Source organism: Gorilla gorilla, chromosome 11 (genome assembly GCF_029281585.2).
Source record: "Gorilla gorilla gorilla isolate KB3781 chromosome 11, NHGRI_mGorGor1-v2.1_pri, whole genome shotgun sequence".
NCBI lineage: Eukaryota > Metazoa > Chordata > Mammalia > Primates > Hominidae > Gorilla > Gorilla gorilla.
The window spans coordinates 113397558-113413960 of NC_073235.2; positions in this window are offsets into that span (position 1 = coordinate 113397558).

Sequence of the window (16403 nt, forward strand, 5' to 3'; positions counted from 1 at the left end):
AACATGCTGAGATTTCAGCGGAATTGGTATTTGTTGGAATATGATTTGGCTTAGTATTATGTATACAGATTTTGACTCGTAATTATGTTGGAGGTTAACCTAGAAACCTAAAAATGAAGAAAATCTCAGATAATATGTTTTAAAATCCATTTCTAATAAATTAGCTCTTAATGACCAAAACAGGATTTCTTAGCCTTCTTTTTTCAGACTGTTTAGTAAACAAGCTTGCACCGTGGAAATGTGCTTTCCTTTACCTGAATCGCAAATATATTGTTTATTTTTAGACAGATGTTAGTTAATTGAAACTAATTACATTTCCAGAGCAATCCTAGCATCTGGAGCCAGCTAGGCTGAAAAGAATAGCTGAACTGAAGCATGGTGTTGTCCCTGCCTTTATTCAGCTGCTGCTGGAGGAGAAAGATTAGTAGTAAAAGCACTTTTAAGTCAAATAATCCAATTCAGTTTCTTTCCTTAATTTTAATTTTTTTGTAATTGCCAGTAATATCCTCCCTAAATATTGTTAAGCAGGGTTGCCATATTTAGGATCAAGAAAAAATATTAAAAACATATGAATTAAAAGCAGCATAGAGATTGTGTATTACTTTTTGCTTAGTCAAATGTTTTGTGATGCCCTGCTTGCATTGTGTTAATGCCTGGGATGTTGTCTCATATGGTTGTAGTTCTAAGCCATAGCCATCACAGTTTGCATCCCAGAAAAAAAGTTTTGAGTTTTTAGTTATGAACTCTGATTAAGAGTGTTTTAATGAAAAGACTCAGAAAAGATTTAAGTTGCCCTATTTTAAAAATCACAAATTATTTCCTTAACTTCCAAAAGCCTGAAAAGTATTTTTAGTGACTCTTAGTCATCGATCATTTTCATGTGAGTTCATCGTTCAGTTAAAGAGCCTTGTCAGATACAGAGAGTGATTTTTGCCACCTTGGCAGCAGTCTGACAAATGATAGAAAATATTTGGCCTCATGATGGCAATGTGTTCATTCTGGACTAGCCGATATAGAGTTAGACTTGAAGCCACCCTAAATACCTAAAGCAAAAGGTAACCACTCGTCCAATAGTAAGTGAGTGAGTGAATGAATGAGTGAATGAAATAATTATTATGCTATCCTATTGTTGAGAAAAACTCTCAAACTATTTTCCTCTACTCTCATACAATGACAACAATCAAGAGAAGACTTCTATGACCCTAAAATATGTTAACCTCCACCAGCAAGCAAGCAATCTGCTCTGCAACGAACACAGGCTGGGCGTCCTCCATTTCAATTCCAACACTATCTATCTGGAGAGAGCATCAGATTCCATAGGTTGAAGGCTCAGTCCTCAAATCTGTCCCTTAAGGACACCAGTTGCAAGCCTGACCAACTGGCTTCCAGTTGGGATTCCCATGACCCCATCTTTGGGTTTGATTAGGTTGCAAGAGCAGCTTACAGAACTTAGGGAAACACATTTACTGGTTTATTACAAATAATATTTTAAATATATATATAAACAGCTGGATTAAGAGGTACATAGGGTGAGTTCTGGAAAGGTCCCAAGAACTCAGGAGCTTGTGTCCTCATGGAGTTGGGGTGCACCACATCTCAGCATGTGTATGAGTTCTTATTCACCTTCCTGTCAGCCTCCACATGTTCAGCTCTCTGGAAGCCCCCACACCCTGTTCTCTTGGGCCTTTTATGGAGAATGCATTGGGATAGGCACAATTGTCATGTCAGCCATGTACAAATGTGTTAAGACAAGGGTATGACCTAAACCCAACAAGGCCTGTCTGCTCAGACTCTTCTTGGCCTCTCTGTGCAACATTCCTTCCTCCAGAGTATAGGGCAGGACCCCCTCTGGAATAGGGATTTTATGACCCACAATCAGATTAGAGTTCTTCAGTGGGCAGGTGAAAGGAGGGCAGAGAGGGGGATTCTGTTTACTATAACAAGGACTATGGGTGTTATGAGCCAGAAACCATGAACAAAACCATAAACCTATCTATCTATCTATCTATCTATCTATCTATCTATCTATCTATCTATCTATCTAGGTTTAATTCTGTTTACCATAACAAGGACTATGGGAGTTATGAGCCAGAAACCATGAACAAAACCATAAACCTATCTATCTATCTATCTATCTATCTATCTATCTATCTATCTATCTATCAATCTATCTATCTAGGTTTAATGTACATAAATATGTACAGTATATATAACACCTATGTTGTATTTGAACATGCGAATACTGAGAAACTTTCAGAAGTATAGCAATTCCTAGTAAGTCTTCACTATCAACCCATTACTATCATTGGAATTGCTAGTAATTTGCAGAAAGGAACAAAGCACCACTAAGAGCCCAGAGCTGGCAAGATAGGCTGAGTCTAAGAAAGAAAATTGGTTTTGAGGTCTGTTATAATAGAGGTATAGCTTAGATACAGGAAAAAATTAAGATGAGATTTTATCTGGGATATATGTCTATGGGAAGTATAAGATGACTATATTATTCAGGAAAGATATTTGTAGATGTTGGTATGGACAGATGACTTTGGAAATGAGTATTTCTTGAGGAGTTGCAATAGGAAACAATTTAACCAGCAGAATACCATTTGAATTTTGTATGTATAGAACATCAAAGTCTTTACTGGCACTTACTTGGTTACCCAGTTATAAAATATTTGCTGCTTGTACGAATATCATCATTTTGCAACTTAGGGAAAAAGTTCAAGCTGTACTTAGAAAGCTTGATATTGACCTGCGTAAATCAGGAAGGAAGACTAAAAAATAGTATGAATGTGGTACTTTTAGTAGGCTCTTTTTGTATGGGAATGAGGAGCTACTTGCAGTGAAGAAATTGTGATGGATGTGTGGAATAAATTTGGAGTAGCTGAAACATAATTTCACCCAACTGGGAATTGCCAAGCATCAGACTGGCTTATTCTCCTAGTTAGATTTTTGAAGGAGGGTATTACAACAGATATCAAGTTTCCAGGTGTTCGTGGGAAATAGCAAGCCCACCTATGCCCACAGGTTTGTACATTCATTCATTCAACAGTGTTTAATGAAGACTATTAGGTACCTGCCAGCACGTGTTCTAGGTGCTGCTGGATACAAAGGCAATGCTCCAGGAGTCGACAGGCGTGGCTGGGATCACATTTTCTGATCCCCTTCCCTTCTTAGTCAGCTTTAAAGTACAACTTTGGTCAGGCAATTTCTATATTACTCTTTAGTCTTGTAGAACATTCTTGTCTGCTGGAATGAAACAAGAGCCTTTCATACGCCTAGCATTTTCATCACTTCATTCCTTAGAGCTGTGAAACTCTTCTTCCATCTGCAAATTCAGATCTGCTTTGGATTTGGAATTCCTTATCTGAAGGGAATTTTGAAAAACCCCAGCCCAGTAGAAGGGAGAGTATACATGCATTGCCAGCTTTGTTGTTGATAGGCTCTGACCAGATTCCTGCTTCGACTTCATTCTGACTATTTCTTCTAACACATCTTTTATTTTGTACTTCAATTTCTGAGAATGAATGCTATCTCCATTTTCTTGTACTCTCATCTCTACTTTGATTTCTCATTCACAGTTCCTCTGAGACTAGGATCTTGCCTTAATCTTGCCAGTTTGTGGCCCTGGAATTTCACCTCAGAACCTCAGTGCACAAAAGTAACCCAAGCATCTGCTCTCAGACCTCCTTGATGCTGACTTTTTCCCTCACTGCAGCCTCACAAATTACCTGCTTTTTGACTTCTTGGAACCTAACACTGGCTATTTACCACTAACCTTCTCTGAACCATGCTACCGTTGCATATCTGATTGTAACATATGCTCATCACCAAATCCTCTGACTAGAACTTTCCTGCTTGTCAGTATGTGGTTGTACCTCCTTCCCTGTTATAGCAGATGCATCTCTGGATTCAGAGCTTTTTTTTTTTATGGTGGCCTCCTTTTTTTTTTTTTTTTTAGTGTGAGCTCTGCTTTCATAAAGTGACATGAATTGGAGCTGTAGGGGGACAGCATCTTCCTCCACTTAATAGGTAAGTTGTGATAGTGGAGATAGGGGTAGAGTACTGGTGGAAATACTGTGCTGAATATGGTCACACTTTATGACAACAGAAGCTCCTCATATTCTGACTCATAAATGTCAAATTCAGAGAGCGTTTGTTATCATCGCCAGCCTCTCTTTTAGTACCTACTCTTAGGGAAAACTGGATCTAAGGGAGAGCCATTCTAGCCCATATATTCTCCGCAAGCAAGTGAAATAGAGCCAGGCACAGGGTAAAGGCCCAGACAAAACCATGCCCCCGTTCATCCTGAGTGAGAGACTACAGTACATGCCACGCTTAGCAGATGATTTAAAGAGCCTTGTGTCAAGGAGCCTGCCTCCTGGCAGCAAATGTCAGCCTACGAAATTTTTGAAGACATTTTTCATGTCCAAATCCCATATATCACGAAAGTCTCTAATGTCAGTTTTTCTCATGAGCTGTTTCTTGATTCAACTATTCTTACACATGTAACTTTTTACTTTCAACATCACTTGTATTAATATTTGATATCCTTTCACCAGTTGTTGGGAGCCAGAGGAAACCTAAAGGACTTTGGAGTTATTTTCTATGCATAGTTCTCTCCTCCCTTAGACTTAAACTTGGAGCAGTGGCATTTATGACATACGACTCTGATGCTCCACTCCTGCACCAATATCCAGGGTTTAGAAGATGAAGACTACCCAAAAAATGTTGACTGTGGAGGGTTTTCTATATGTTATACTTTAAATTTTGGTTTTAAAAATTGGGGCTTATTAATTTCTTCCTAAAAATTATAAAATATTTTATGTGCAAAACATACATATGTAACATATGTAAGTTTTATAGTTATAATTACTATAGAAAATATAATTATTTCAATAATTTCATTATTAAAGTTATTTAATAGAATCACTGATCCGTTTAAAAACTTGAGCATTACTAATGCCTCCAAAACTTTGTTGAATGTCTTCCTAAAACGTATTTCTTTGCCTTTCCCAGGAGCTAGACATTGCTCTGAAGTTTGTTATTCCCTTGTCTTTTAATGATATTTTAATCATCTACATATGTTTCTTTAACTCTTTTTTTAGTTTTGCTCTTTTGAACATATATAAATGGTATTATATATTCTTCTGTGACTTACTTTTTTCTCTCAACATAATGCTTAAAATTCATTTACACAGATGAGTATAGTGGCAGTTTTTTCATTTTCACTGCTACATAGTAGTCCATTATTTAAATAGCAAAACATTGATCTATTCTGTTGACAGACACACTTAGATTGTTCTTCTCCCCTCTCCTTTATCTTCCTTTCTTTTCTTTTCCTTCTTTCTTTTTATATTTCTTTCTGTTTATCGAAAGTAAAACTCTTTGGATTATATGTAACATCTCTGGGTTATATTGATGGATATGTACCTGTTATTTAATAGCTGATGCTGTATTATTTTCTAGATTGGTTGTATAAAGTCATAATTTAAACAGTGCTTTCCTTTAATGCTTACTAACTTCCATTATTCTATATATTCATTAATTTTCAATATTATGAGAATTTCAAATCTTTGCTAATCTAGTGCTTTAAAAAGGTACCTTACTCTGATTTTCATTTGCATTTTTGCAATTACATAAGAGTTTGACTTTTTATAAGGAATGATCTTTCATATTTGCTCATCTACGATAGTCTCATTCAGAAATTTGCTTTTTTTTTCCTTAGGATTTTGTGATTTTTTTTCAGTATTTTGTTAGTTAAATTTAACATATAGATTCTTTGTATTTTTTGCAAAGATCTGTTCCCAGTTTTTGATTTGTTTTACCATGTTTATTATGAATATTTTAATAAGCAGAATCTTAAATGGCATTTTGCTTATTAGTTTTAAATGCTTAATTATTCTGTATCATGACAATTGAAATCCTTTTATTTTATTATTTTTTTTTGAGAAGGAGTCTTGCTCTGTTGCCCAGGCTAGAGTGCAGTGTCACGATCTCAGCTCACTGTAACCTGTGCCTCCTGGGTTCACGCCATTCTCCTGCCTCAGCCTCCCAAGTAGCTGGGACTACAGGCACCCACCACCACACCTGGCTAATTTTTTGTATTTTTAGTAGAGATGGGGTTTCACTGTGTTAGCCAGGATGGTCTTGATCTCCTGACCTCGTGTTCTGCCCACCTCGGCCTCCCAAAGACAATTGAAATCTTAACCAGTACAACAAAATGAATAATTTTTGAGAAGTATTACAAAGATAATATCATTGTGAATCTACTACAAACTTAAGAATATTAAACTGTTGGCCAGGTACGGTGGCTCATGCCTGCAATCCCAGCATTTTGGGAGGCTGAGGCGGGCGGACCACCTGAGGTTGGGGGTTTGAGATCAGCCTGACCAACATGGAGAAACCTCATCTCTATTAAAAATACAAAATTAGCCAGGTGTGGTGGCGCATGCCTGTAATCCCAGATACTCAGGAGGCTAAGGCAGGAGAATCGCTTGAACCTGGGAATCAGAGGTTGCAGTGATCCAAGATCATGCCATTGCAATCCAGCCTCGGCAACAAGAGTGAAACTCTGTCTCAAAAGAAAGAAAGAATATTAAACTGTTGCACTGGGAGGGGAAGCAAGAATTCATGGATAGGTATGTGTGTGTATATATACATTTGCCCATATCCATACACATGTATGTACACACATGTGTGTCACAATCTCCATCATTTTCAGAAAAATTGTGATGTGACTATTAGTATCAGAATGAAGTGCTGATATGTCTGCATTCTGATATGTGAAACACTCTTACTGGAAAAAATTGCAATATCCAGGTTGGTTTGTCCATTTATTACATGAAGCAATAAAATTATTTAGCTGCAAGCATATCTAACATGGCCTCACTGTTTTGGTAATTAGAAGCCTTCTGATTTTATTTCTCATAAAATTTTCTTTAAAATTATTCATTTTTAGATGATACTCAATTGAGCCTCCCCAGGCCAAACCTGAAGGATTTCTGAGAAGAAATATTGATTTTCTTCTACTTACTTCTTTACTTACAATTTTTCTGAGACACCAAACTTCTCAAATCACATTTCTATTCAGTGGATCATTTAAATACAACCCAAAACAAAACAAAAAAAATCCTTCATTCTATTTCCAGAAGCACTTGAGGGTTGTGAAATCTAATTTTATTTTAAATGCCTTCATCTGTTTGTTAGACCTGAATTGGATTCCTCTCATATGGAAGATACTCTGCTAGAGATCCCTTTCTGTGTGAGGGAGACACCTGTGAGTTAGGGGCGAATCTTAACTGAAAGCCCCTAAGAATGAACATATTGCTTGCCACTTTGCTTGGCACTAACAGTCCCAAACCCTATCACACTCAACTTTTTATAGCAAATATTTTTATAAAACCCCTTTATTTTCTTGATATGAGTCATAGATGATGTAAACCCTCTATTTACCTAATTCCTAAAAAACTAAATGTTATCTTTAGTTCAATATAAAAGAGAATTAAAAGACATAATTTAAAATAAACTATTAATATATTAAGACTTAACATTTGTAATGAAGGAAATGATGCAGACCTAACTAAGGGGATACAGCACAGACAATCTGTCGTGTATGCTCACTTCAAAAACCCTCAAGGCTTCCTACAGAATCCATAAATAAGTGAAATTGTTTTATTTTGTAACCTAGCTATCCTACTCGAAGTCAAAATGCATAACTTGACTTCCATGTTTGTTGCCAGCCAATATCCTTACCTAAAGTTTTGTATGAACAAAATTCACTGTCTCCAGACTGCAGCCTAACCCTCTTTCTCATATTCTGCCTTGCCATTATTACTTGTTTCAACTTATCAGCTCACTCCTCCATATATAAGATACCAATTTTCTGTGGAAAAATAACTAAGTAAACATCTTTGAATTATTCTTTGGTGATATGAATGTTTTCAGGTACCACTACAATAGAATAAATAATGAAGTACGTGCTTGCACATGCTTATAGTGGATAGGTTATAAGACTTTAAAATACTGTTGACAATTTGAAGTTGATTTGTAAATGTATTTCTGTGTATACATACAGTTCCTACAAATGCAACACTGCACATAGATAATAATTTGGGTACAGTATATTAGTAATGAAATGACACACTCTACTTTGCCAAAAAAAGTCATCATAATTTGAAGAGATGAACAAGCCTGGAGAAGTTATACACAAATTCCTATCATTTACATGGCATAAAATTCAGTGTATATTAAAACCGTATAAAGGTACTTTGTGTTTATATAAAAAGACTCAAGTAACACTAAATGGGGTCATCACCCATTCAATGCTAATATCCAGCAGAAGACTATAAACTAGTGCAGAGCATGGATTTACTGGTTTTTACCATTCTGCACATTGAAGACCATCCAGAATCCCTGCTCCCTAAAGCCAGCAGCATTTCATTATCATTTCAATAACGAAATGTATCTCTACATATTTCCAAACATCCCCTAGGAGTGATATGGCTCCCACTGAGCATTGCTACTCTCTGCATTCACCCATTCTGCTTTTAACATCCTATGGATCAGTAGCTCCAATAGAAAGCTTCTTGACCCTTTGTCACCACTGACTAGCCATTGAGGGTTTCAGATGTCTTGTTTCCAGAAGTCCTTTATAGTAACTCCTAGAGGCTCTCCCCTAGGCTTTTCCCCCAACCTCCCTAGAGGACAGGCAAAATCATCTTCCTACTCAGCTGTCCAGCATCAACACCACTCACATGCAGGTCTGCTGAGAACAACTTTCCTAAGAATTCTCCCTGTATTTTTTGTAAGTGCCTAAGGAAACAAATCTATGGAACATAAGAAAATGTTGCAATCCTGACTCCCCAGGGCTTCCTTTGCTGAGTCCTGAAGCAGGGCAGGAGTTCTTGAGTTCTTTAGCTCCTGGTGAGTTTCATCTTCTCTATATTGCCAGGGAGGCCCCTTGTGCTGTCCTGAGAGCATCTAAACTCAGGTCTGTAGGACACATCCTTAATCTGTATTATCTATAATATCCACCAATAAAGCCAAACTTAAGTTTCACAGAGCCAAGAGCTTATAAAATTTGATGGTCTTCTTTATGGAAAACAGTGTAAAATTATCAAAACAAAATAAATGTGTAGGATGAAAAAATCATATCAAAGTACAAATTTTAAAAAGGTAAAATATACTACAGAAATAACAAAATCTAAAAAAAAAACCACACCTTTTTATTTTTAACTGAATGTCTGACACACCTCTGTAATAACTTTTTACCTACATTCTTACCACATAATCTTTGACAACAATTTTGTAATAATCACTTTCTACAGAGAAAAGACAAACATAATTAAGTTTTTTTTGACCAGGCATGATTTAGAAAAATTACAATGGATAATAGACAACTTAGAAAAGTTATTTTCATCTTCAAAACTCATTTTTGGTGTTGTCATGAGATTTTGGAATTGTCAAATTTAGAAAAAAGTTTCTTATGTAACTGTAAGATTTTGGGTCATTACCAGTTTCCATGTACCATAAGAATTTTAAAATACTGTTTGACAACATTCATTAAACAATTATCATTAGCGTCTTCATAATATTGGTATATTATGACTTTTTTATTCATCAATTTCAGTACCTCATGTTAAACCAACCAGAATTTACTTAGAACTTGTAGAAATGTTATTGGTTCAGGCCATTTCAGGCCAAGGAAAGAGCGTGTGCAAGAATATATAGATAAGGATATAGGGAAATGTAGCATATTTTTGGTGTGTACAAGAAGGCAACAATTAGCAATAAGCCTAGACAAGTGTATTGGGGCCAGGTAAAAAAAAAATGGCATCTAGTGTCAAACATCAAATGGCTAAGACTCTTTTCTCTTGCCTTTAACTTAAGGAATTGAATACCTATTGACAGATCATCAAGCATTTGAAGGGCGTTGTACTGTAGTGCTAAATTTATTAGGGTTAGAACCAGACAAAGCTCAGTTTGTGTACCATCTCTTATACTTACCAGCTGGACAATCTTGATATCAACAGTTGAACTATTCATGGAAGTGACTGTAAATAACATATATATGTAATATATGTTATATATTATATATGTAACATGTGTTATATGTTATATATGTAATATATATGTAACATATGTTATGTTATATATGTAATATATATGTAACATATGTTATGTTATATATGTAATATATGTTATATATTATATATGTAATATATGTTATATATTATATATGTAATATATGTTATACATTATATATATCACACTATATATACACACATATATATAAATAACATATATGTAATATATCCCACTATATATTCCATAGTAAAACACACACACACACACACACACACACACACACACACACATATAATGTATCTCCAATTTAAACCACCTTTAGCTCTCTCTAATAAGTGCCAGCAGCTACTCCAATGCCACCAGACACAAGGAAAATGTAATGGAAGAGTAGATAGAATAGGTAAACCCAGCAGTTTTTATTAATTTAACAAAATACTTGGCTATGTACAGATATTACTTTGACTCTTTTTAGGGCCTTGGAACAGGCCCATTAAAGCGAGGGGCCTTAAAGCTTAGAATTCTTTAACTTCAGATTGAATCTTCCTCCCTCGAAGGACACAGAAACGTATCTGCAAATTGAATCCCCAGGGACAGCATAGGTATCACAGAACTCCCCAAACTATGCAGAGTAACTCTAATCACAATCCTAGGCTACCTATAAATACTGACACTCTCCTTGCACAGTGCCAGGCTGACCTAGTAAGTTGCAAATAGACTATTTCTGATGGGTGTGCCAACTGGATGTCAAGGATGATTAGTGAGAAAGGAAAGAAGCCCGCCTTCCCCCACTGACTTCAGGGACATGCAGAGCAGAGTGTGGCAGAGGTCTCAAAAGCAGCTGCCACATGGTCTGGAGGGTGTGCATCCCTGCAGAATAACAATTATCTCTTTCACTTTGAAAGATTGTCCACCTGTGCCATTACATTCTTCTCTACCTTCTACACAGTTTTCCAATTTTTACTGCACATAGATTTATTCCACTGGAGGGCTTGTTTTTAAGAGATTAAGGCTTGTCTTCAGTCTTTCATTTTACTCACATAGTTTGTGATTACAGCCATCACGCAGCAATCTAGAGTAGCAAACATAAGATGTATCTTTGTCTCTCATTCGTTTGTTTGTTTTTAACTTTCTATGTATATACCTCTAGAATGCATTTGGACCTAAAGTGCTAGATGAAAAGCAAATGTGTAAGGGGAAGGGGTACAAAAATGCTCAAACTTTTATTAGTTGTGTGTACTTTAGGCCAGGCATCTTCTCTGAACCTCAGCGTCTCTTTCTGAATACTGAGAAAATAAGACCTTCGTTTCTCTACTGTACAGTTATGAAGATTAAATAAGGTGGCATATACAGAAGTGCTTTACAAATTGTAACAGTTGATGTGTGTAATAATGATTATTTCACCCTCTTCATCTGACACCTTCCTGTTCTGTCACTTAGTAGTAGCGTCTTATAGTGTGGAACCAGTGAACACCCCCAAAAAACAATTCTAAGTAGAAGTCTAGTAAATAACGAAATGTCTCCACTGTATCCATTATAGTGCTTTTTCTCTTAATTGGCTTTTGAGTAAAGGAAACAGAATTTGGAAAACAAAGTATCAAGGCAGATAACAAGAAAGGAATTTAGGCAGAGAATTTTACAGTGGCATAAAGCATCGAAGGCTGTTGTGTGTTTAAGTGTGATAGATGGAACATTAACAAATGCAACAAATATTTAGTTTTATTGTATGTCACTGTTCTGAGTGCTTAGAATGAATTATTGAACAAAATGACTAAAGATCTCTGTCCTTGTGGAGCGTATGTTCAAATGATTCAGAATAATCAAGAAAAGTAATGCCATGGCTGGCTTGTACAGAATTTTGGAAATTTCAACAAAAATATTTGGCAGGAAAATGAAATGAGGAAAAAGTACGCATTTGGCTTAGCTGATGATTCAATTGCAATTCTAGAATGACATTATAAGATAAGCTTGGGGTTGGGATGTAGTCTTGTTGGAAGGATATGCCAAGGGAGCTACCTTGAAGAAAGATTTGCCTAGAAAGATAACAGACTGTTTTCACTTAGATTGCATATTTGTTTAAAATGACTTTGAGGAAGAGTTAGTGGAGGTATGGATTCTAAAACCCCGCTCAACTATTCTAATCTACATCTTGTTTTTACTACCGAGTTAATTGTTTCAGGCCAAAGTGAGTTTGTTGAGTTACTAATTTGCTGATATAATTCACTCATTTATTCATTCAAAAGCTAATAACCATCTATGATATAACAATTATTAAGCTAGGAGGTAATGGTATAATATAAAATGAAAAACAAAGAACTAAATTTCTGCTCATGGAGAACTTACAGTTAACAATTACACTTTTGGCTTCCATATGATCCCTGTCATAATATGAAGGTCATTAGTAGAGGAAAGCATTCATCTCACTGAGAAGTGAGTAAAGTAGAAATCATTGTAGATGCTATTAGCAAGAACTATTTCTTGATGTAAATGATTCACTTCTACCTGAAGTGTTTAGATTGCACCTTCTATACTGCTTGGGGAATTGAGTCAGACTTGGAGCATATATTCAGATATTAAAACGTATAGACCATTTCACCTATCACAAGATAAATGTTCTTTAAAATCTCAGTATGTCAGCATAAGCCACTCGTCTATGACTAAGATCTCTACAGATAGAAGGTGATAGAGGAAATGAAAAGAATGAATAATCAAGAATAATGGCTTACTGAAAGTCTCATAAAACTTATGCTGTGATAGTAGACTGGCAAATTTACTGTTTAGATTTAGCTATTATATAAAGGGAGAAGAAGGAGAAAATATCACAGTGCTAATTAGAGAGCCACATTAATGTGTATCTTACAGCAGAATGGTGATACCGTATGAAGGTAGATAGGTTTTAGTTCACCTAAAATAAGCTTCAGTAACTCCAGATCTCTTCTTTGGGCTGAAGATTTGATAGCTGAGACACTTTTCCTTTTTCTTGCCCATTTTGATGCCTATCAAGTTTACCATTTGTTCTTTGGGATTGCATCTAATCTCTTTGAATGAGAGGACCTCATTTGAATATCAACATTTTTTTGCAGTCATTTTCCATCTTCAACTTTTAGAATTAGTTAATGGTAAAAATATGTAACAATGAGTAGATATTATGCTTTTAGGAAATATTTTATTGACTTGATGTATTTACTATTTTCAGTATACATTTGGAAAGTACATTTATATACAAGAGATGGTTATTCGTTCTTCTAACAATGCTTCCTTTACATTTGGATTTGAAGAACATTGATTACTCCAGAGAGGCTCCAAGGGATTTATAGCTCCCAAAGTAGGTTACAACTCTGTGGTTTCCAATAGAAGATTCTAGAACAACAGTTATATAGTCCACAAATGACTGTAAGAATAGGATCATTGATATTTTGTGTTGCTATTTGTACAATGATATTCCTTTCATTCATTCAGTGGTCCATGAAGACCTGTTGGTCAGGTATCATCGTTCACTTCCTGCCATGGCCCCTGGAGCATCTTAGACCTCAGAGCTCCAGAAGGTTCTGTGATTTCAGAACTGGAACTAAAAGGATAGCTACAGATTGACTCTATTATGATTTGCACAGGTCATGATTTGACAAAATCTTGAGATTTTCTTGAACACAGTGTAGAAACCAGCTCTCTGACTTCTGCTAATTTGGCTGAATATGTAAATGTGAGAATCTTAAGTGATGTCAGGCATGCAAGTAGATAAGGTTATAGACACTTAAAACAGCAGGCAGAAAAATAGACCAAGAAACTGCTATTGTGCATGACTTATAAAAGGCAATGGTCATACTGAAGACCTCGATTTTATGATATATCATAAAAATCAATAAATCAGCAAGCCCCTGAGAAAATTCATGGGTAGCTAAGGACTAAACGTGTCCCAGAGAGAGGCAGTGGAGTAGTCTGCAAATGTAAAAGTGTTTTCTAACCCCCAAATTCTAACCTACTGACTTCATGTAGAGACAACTTCCTCCAAACTAGACTGTAGGTATCTTCTGCCCTTAGCCAACTGGCATTTAATTAGAGGGATTTTGTTTAGTTACTCTTATGTTCAGAATCCTTTCTGTGTAACTGTTCCTGAAACTGCTCAGTTGAGCTAAAAGGCAAAGTGACAATAATTGGAAACAAAATGTCTTTGTTCCCTTTCCCTCTGAGCAACAGACTGCTCTTTGCAAGCAACATATTGGTGAAGGCAGCCTCTGTATTGAGCCTGCTGACAGAGACATTCCGGCGTATTTACAACAGCTGAGGATAGCGTGCCCTGAAGAGTGAACTTAATTCTTAGTCTGCCAGGTAGTCTTCTGTGAATGACAGTGATTTGTCCCTTGCGATTATTTCCTTTCCTTACTGACTATTCATAAAGCAGTATTTGACAGCCTAATTTTATATAGCTAATAACACTAAGAAGCAATGTGATTTTAGAATGTCCATTAAACTTTTCCGTGTTCAAATATTTTTAATAAGCAGTTCTTTACTGCCCCTCATTTTTGTGGCTTACCAAGATTTAATTACAATCTTTATACTTTTCATTAAATAATCTTTCAGATTATATAAACTATCCATTTAAGATCATGTAAAGTACCCTTGATTCTGTTTGGCACTAAGCAACACAAAAATTTGAATGTATCATAGGAAAACTCATAGGTAATCCAGTGATTACATTAAACAGATAATTCGTTCCATATTTATTCAACAAGTGTGTTAGTGCCTACTATGTGCCAGATACTCTTTCAGGAATTTGGGATATAAATATGAATACAGGAAATAAACCCTGAGACCTAAACAAACTCTTACATAGTTAAATAAGACGAGAAACATTTTTTACCTGGCCCCCAGGACATAGGTACCAATGTAATTTTCGTTTTACAGATGAGGGAATTGAGGCCACCAGGAGTTAAATGACTATCCAAAAAGCATATTCTTTTTTTTTTTTTTTTTTTGAGACGGCGTCTTGCTCTGTCGTCGCCCAGGCTGGAGTGGCGCGATCTCGGCTTACTGCAAGCTCCGCCTCCCGGGTTCACGCCATTCTCCTTCCTCAGCCTTCCGAGTAGCTGGGACTACAGGCGCCCACCACCACGCCTGGCTAATTTTTTGTATTTTTTAGTAGAGATGGGGTTTCACCATGTTAGCCAGGATGGTCTCGATCTCCTGCCCTCGTGATCTGCCCGCCTCGGCCTCCCAAAGTGCCGGGATTACAGGTGTAAGCCACCGTGCCCGGCTCCTCAAAAAGCATATTCTTAATAATACATGATAGAGCTGGGATTCGGGCTTAGAAGTTTGATGCTAGTGCCTTTAGGCTCTTTATCACGGTAATATATTTCCTCTCACAGTATTGTGTAGGGACGTCTTGCATTTATATTATTATGTTTTTATTACATTTTTGCACATAATTCAATCATATTCTTCCAATCCATTGTGCCCTTCTGTAGTATTTATCTTCACTGTCCATAGATGATATTTATATTCAAAGATAGCAAGAACATAAATGAGGGAGATCATTTGCTGATCTTTTTATCCCAAGCTAACAAAATGTTTCCTCAGACTGAAGCTATGCCCAAGGGCCACAGGTCATCTTTTCATCATTTTGAGCTCTCAGCTATATTTTACCTTTATGTGCTGTTTGACTCCCATAGGCACCCTTTAAGAAATTTGTTTCCATTACAGAACATGGTCCCTGCAAACTTTGGCACTCAAAGGCCAAGCTTGATAAATAACTTTACTTTGTCATCCTGATTTGCTCCAGAATGTCGCTTTGTTTTTGTACGTTTGTTTCTAGAATCAAAACCTCCTTTCAATCAATTTAATCAGTGTCATGAATATTATGAGGGGGAAGTCTATCTTCAACACCGAACCCCCTTTCCAGGACTGGATTTATCCAGAGTTGGGTAGCTTCATTACAGGGAGGCTATGCAACAGGATGATGACGAAGAATATTCAGTGGTTAACTTCAGGGTGATGGAGCACGAATGCAGTTTTTCAAGGACAGTTATTTATGAGAACATCCAGAGAAACAGAATTGCCTTATCTTCCTTAGTGTTCTCACCTCAGAAAAAAAAAAAATTCTACTCCCAGAGGGCTGGTTTATTCCATAGCAGGGTATAGCTTTTAGAAGCAGCATCCCCATGTTGGCGTGGCTGCCTGTCATATATTATGAATATTCACTGTGCCAAATCAAGTCACCTTATCAGTCAGCTACAGAGCTAAAGGGTGTTTTCATTCCATGATCTATACAGCACAAATCAGGAAACTATTTTTGTTCTTTCACGGGTTTCGGTTATAGATCTTAG